Source organism: Barbus barbus, assembly GCF_936440315.1.
Source record: "Barbus barbus genome assembly, chromosome: 23".
Lineage (NCBI taxonomy): Eukaryota > Metazoa > Chordata > Actinopteri > Cypriniformes > Cyprinidae > Barbus > Barbus barbus.
The window spans coordinates 20,033,090-20,039,125 of record NC_136751.1 but is presented as its reverse complement, the minus strand read 5'-3'; positions in this window follow the sequence as shown (position 1 = coordinate 20,039,125).

Below are 6,036 nucleotides of genomic sequence, written 5' to 3'. Positions count from 1 at the left end.
AAGCTTACGAAAGACATAAAACAAGTGGGTAAAAGTGTAGTGATTGCTTAAGGGATTGTTTAACAATTGTTTCTTCTATAATGTTTTTATATGCACCGACATTACCATTTAGAAAGTGGAATTTATCTAAGCAAAGCCATTTAGAGTCTAAATCTGTGATGATAGGATATTTGCAAATAATCAAATAGTTAGTTAGCAATTACACAGTCCGTGTTGTTTTTAGGGAACAATGCATTTGTGGCTCTTTTGTAAAATAATACAAGTGCTATAATGTTGCTGACCAACTTACAAGAGCTGATAAAATGTAAAAACTGTAACTTGAATGCAATGTAAGTCGCTTTGGATAAAAGCGTCTGCTAAATGCATAAATGTAAAAATGTAAATGTACATATAAATTCATTTTAAGAAAATATTGATGCACTGCTGCATCAGAATATCTCTCCAAGCCAGCGATGTAGAAAAAAGCTTACGAAAGACATAAAACAAGTGGGTAAAAGTGTAGTGATTGCTTAAGGGATTGTTTAACAATTGTTGTTTCTTCTATAATGTTTATGTGCGCCGACATTACCATTTAGAAAGTTGTTCTTTCCATAACTTGAGGTCAAATTTATCTTAAAGCGAAATAATGGTTTAGCTTTGCATTGTCATTTAGAGTCAAATCTAAACCTGTGATGACAGGCTATGTGCCAATAATTGAATAGTTAGTCAAAAGCAGGCCACGCAATTACACAATCCGTGTTGTTATGGGGAAAAAATTGTTATTACAGCCCTCCGGCAAATATGAGCCATGAAGAAGCTCTGCGTACCCCAGAGACATTAGTCACCACACGAGGAGACATCCCTAGCCACTGCCCCTCCAAAATAAGCATGTTTTAATGTTCATGAGGAATGCTTAATTATCCGTAAATGGCAATTTACAAGCGTCTTGCTGTAAGGCACAGCCACTTCAGTAAGGCGACAGGCCCTAATTTAATGGAAAAAAGCATTACTGGGTGTGCAGTGGAATTATCCACAGCATTACCCCCATTTCATAACCCACTTTAACGTTGGCAATTTCATGCATATGGAAACAGTGGCTCCTAGCATGGGGCGATAAGGGGGTGGGGGGCTGATTGCACTAAAAGTAATTTCACAATGATTAGGTTAGTTGGGTAATTTTGTGAATATGTGTCAGCATAAGTGTCTTATTGCATCACGGTGTTTGGGATTTTCGCTTAGCGATGGTAAATGTCATTGACGCCCATAAGTCTCTCATCTTGCCTGAAGGTAAATGCACTGTCATGCACTCATTTACCATAAAGCGTAAGCCGATGCACACATTTACATGATTCCTACCCGTCCGACTGCTTCTCCTGGGATATTACAGTGTGAAAGGGCCTGTTCTGGAGATGGATAGGCATGATCATTGACAATTAACATCTGAATAGTGGTATTAGGTTTAAAATGTCCCCAGAGACAGGCACACTGGCTCATGAATTAAATGAGGTTCAGTGCGTGAGCTTTAGAAACACTGTGTGAAAGTAGATCACGGGTTGCTTAGCTATAGGGTATATTTTCCTCCTACTAGCGTGATTGAAAATAGCATTCGGCTCGTAATCAAAGGAAATAGAAGGCTGAGCTGTCAGTAGGGCTTCAGTTAATGATTATATTCAGCTAATGACTGAAAAAAATCATTCCAGAGTTAAAAAGCTCTGTTCTGGAATCTATCGATTGGTTGGTTGTGAAGGCTTATTTAAGTCAGTTAATAATCTGTTAAATGCATAGAGAATCATGGTTTATAGTCATGGCGTTTTTGCTTATGCAGGCCTAGTGTGATATGAAAATACATACTCAGAATTATCATTTGTTTATAACCTTAAAGTTAGACAGTTTATTGTTATGTTTCAGATTGACTTTTATACTGTTCAAAAGTAGTCAGGAAGATTTGGGATTTTTAAAAATGTTCAAGGCTGCAGTTATTTTTTCAAAGCTACAGTAAAAACAGTAATATAGTGAAATATAATTGCAAATTAAAATGAACTTTTCTATTTTAATATATTTATCAAATTTTTTATTTATTCCTGTGATGGAAAGCTGTTTTCAGTAGCCATTAATTTAGTCTTTAGTGTCACATGATCGTTTTAGAATCATTCTAATATGTTGATTTGGTGCTCAAGAAACATTATTTGCTATGCTGAAAACAGTTTAATATGTTTAATATTTTTTTGTGGAAAAGTTGAAAAGAACAGCATTTATTTAAAATAGAAATAATTTGTAACATTATAAATGTCTTTGTCAATTTAATGTAACCTTGCTGAATAAAAATATTAATTTCTTTCCAAAAATAAATAAGTAATGAACTTCCTGACTCCATTCTTTTGACAGTACTTTACCGAGAGTATTGTCTGTAAATTAAATAATTACATTAAAAACAACAATAGCAATTTATAAACAATTCAAGCTAAATTCTAATTATATAATCATATGAATTATATAATAAAAAATAAATATTGCAATATTTTAATTGACCACAAGGTGGAGATATATTGTTATTTTTAAAGGTATAGCTCTTCATCAGCTTCACTTTGCAACAGGATGTTATTCCTCAAGGTACAAATGCTTTACATAATGGAGTTACAGTCCTTACAGTTTCCAGCTATTTATATGTGTTTTTTTTTCGTGCAAAGTGCTTTTAATTAAGTAAAAACATCACTATTAAATGATCATTTGTTTTATTTTAAAAGTCTGTAATTTTTCTTATGCCTACAATAGTGAGTGAGGTTGTGAAAAAAAAACTTTTCAAATAAAATAAGTAGTAAATTGACTAAAATCAGGTTACCGCTAAGTCAGGCAGCAGAGAGTTTAGTCATTATCTTTGAGGAAAGAATATATTTGGGACTAGAGACAATGGGAGGGGAGTGTGTATAATGCAGGAGTGTGTCTGAGGGGTTTATTATGAGGTCAGGGGAGAATGATATGGGACAGGGGTTTGTGATGCTGCCCCAGATTTAGTTTGGTCCGACTGATGCATATTTTGTTTGAGATGGCAACGCTGCTAACCAATCCAGGATTTGTGAAATTAAAACCTGTATATACTACAAAAAAACACAAAGTATGTTTCACATAAACAGGATATAGGTTACTAATTGTTTCTGAGATAAATACATCTATGGATGGCAATCACAAGAAAACCTCAAATCTAAACGTTCGCAGTAAAGCATACAATCACTTTTAGGTTTCCATCAGTGTTATTAAGTTTTATTGTGGTTACACAAAAGCCCCATAATACTTTGCCCCCTCCTATTCACACCATTGTGTAAAGTCCAGCTGATCCTCCCACTCCCCCTCAAATCCAGACTGCTTCCCATGTACCCAGTGTGGAGTCCAGCACAATGCCATTGTTATCCATCGGATTGTCTGCAGTCATTACTCATTCGGCCATCCACTCTGCCTTTTGTCCACAGTTATCTTTCACTCTGGCCGTGGACATGAGACTCTGCTGCTTTCCCATCATGCTCGGCCTCGGCCCATCTGCCCCCAACTCACACACACACACACACTGACACTCTGTCCACGCTCCATACCAGCTGTCTCGGTGAAGTCCCTGGGGTGGAAACAGGTGCTGGGCTTGTGCGGGCAGAAGCAGACGGCACATGGTAGCACGCGCTGTCTCCTCACCCTTCCCCAAAACACATGAATTTGATGTTACCAAGATCAGTAAAAATAATAATAATGATAATAATAAGAAATATTTCTTCAGCACCAAGTCAGCATATTAGAATGATTTCTGGAGGATCATGTGACATTTAAAATAAATAAAATTAGAAAACAGTTATTTTAGATTGTAATAATCTTTCATCTACCATTAAGGTAACTTTAAACCATTAGTTTTGGGTGAACTGTTCAAAAAATATTCTGTGTTTGATACTCAGTTGACAGCATTTGTGGCGTAATGTTAAATACCACAAAAAAACTCATTTTGACTTGTCCTATGTTTTCTTTAAAAAAGGCAAAAATTTAGGCTACAGTGAGGCACTTACAATGGAAGCAAATGAGGCCAGTTTTTTGAGGATTATAAGCAGAAATGTTAAGTATACAATTTTATAAAACCACTTACATTAATAATTAAAACTTGTGTGTTATTTGGGCTATGGTCATTTTAGAATTTTAGGCATTATGTCGTCTTTGCAATGAAGGTGTAAAATTGTATATAACATTACACAGTAAAGGTCAATAATGGTTTATTCACATTAATATCTTATTAGCAATTACATTGCTTATGTTTTGTGGCTACTTGTGAATAATTTGACTTCAGAGTTTCTCTTTAGGCCTGCTTGAAGAGGTATTAAACAGTGCCAGAGCCCAGCATGAAATTATTACATGGTGTTCATTGATGGTAAGATAAAAATAGATAAGAGGAAAAGGGGACTATCAGTATGGGCCTCTGGGTTAGAGTTATTTATATCATAAGCACAAATCTGTCCAGGGGGAGGGGGGTGGTATTCAGTACATACATATGAATAACAACCCACAAACAGATCAAAATACCCACACCCCAGTCACCTTAACAATTTCCACAGTACGCACTGAAGGTGAAATTAAATCGCTTTTATTGGGAGGGATCAAAGAGTTAGCCTGACAGGGGTCCTCTATTTTAGGACCTTACATTGCGAGTTGTAAAAACAGTTTTTGTTTCACTGGGTGATAAGGCAATGTTTTCAGGGAATTCGGTCTTGCTTAATATTTGGTTTAATGTTGAAGTAATTATGGGACACTCTGTTACAGAGACTTGGTTTATTGGAACAGGTGTTATTTAAGTAGTGACTGTGATAAAAATGTGTAATATATTTGTTATCCATTTTGGGCAACTGAGTCAACCAAATGCAGGAAGTATCAAATAAAGTATCATAGAGGAGAGTGTCTGACAGAGATGGATTTCTATGGACCCAGAGCGCTTGTACTCCCTCCAGCTGGCTTGAAATGACGGCCTTCTCCTGAATGAACATGAACTGATTTGGGACATTCCCAGTATGTGGTTGCAGAGGGCAAGCCTCAACAGGCCTGAATATGTATGCAAGTACACACAGGACTGGTGCTGTCTCAGCCTCTGCCCCCTCCCACCCCCCCACCCCGTCTGGAGTCTAGAACCATTGTACAGTATTTCAGCCAGGGCTTCAGGGCCAAATAATTCTGTGTATCTCAAAACACTCTGCTAGCTTTTCAGCATCAGGAATGTTTATGAATTTCAGGAATCTTTATTAAATTAAATCAAATGTGAGGCATGCTGCTTAAATAAAACTAAATGTATAAACAAAAGCACTTAGTTAAAACAAAATAAACAAACTATAATGAAATAAAATCAACATGCAATGAAGACTATGAAAAGAAATCATTATTTGGTGTTAGGCATGTTTGAAGAATAATTTTTCATAACACACTAAACTTTTTTTCTTTGCAAGATAATTATATACTATGCAATAATTATATGTATTGTAATATATGTCAAGCTGACAGTACTAATATGATACAATATATATTAAAAATCAACTCTGAAACTTACACTTAAATGTGTCATATTTTACAGATATACAAACAAACAAATAAATAAAATAAATAAGTTAAGCACATATAGCATATCGGGTTTCTGTACAAATGTTTTAATTCCCAAAATCTCTAAATCTTTAAAATATTAAGTTATACAATGCCTAAATAATCATAATATTATGTTAAAACTGACACAAAAATGTATCTTATTTGTCTAAATAAATAAATGTGTTAAGCACATATAGGATGTGTTGTAATATTTATTTATTTTGTTAAACTGACACTAAACAGGAGGCTATTATATCTTATTTTGCCGAAAGGATGAATGAATGAAAGAATGAATGAATGAATGAATGAATGAAAGTTAGGAACACATTGGATGTGAATGTTTTTATTTCCAAAATCTCTAAATCTTTAAAACATTAAATTATACAATGTGCAAATATAAAATTATGTTAAAACTGACAGTAGTAATACAATACAGGGTATAATATAAAACATTTTGAAAACTGA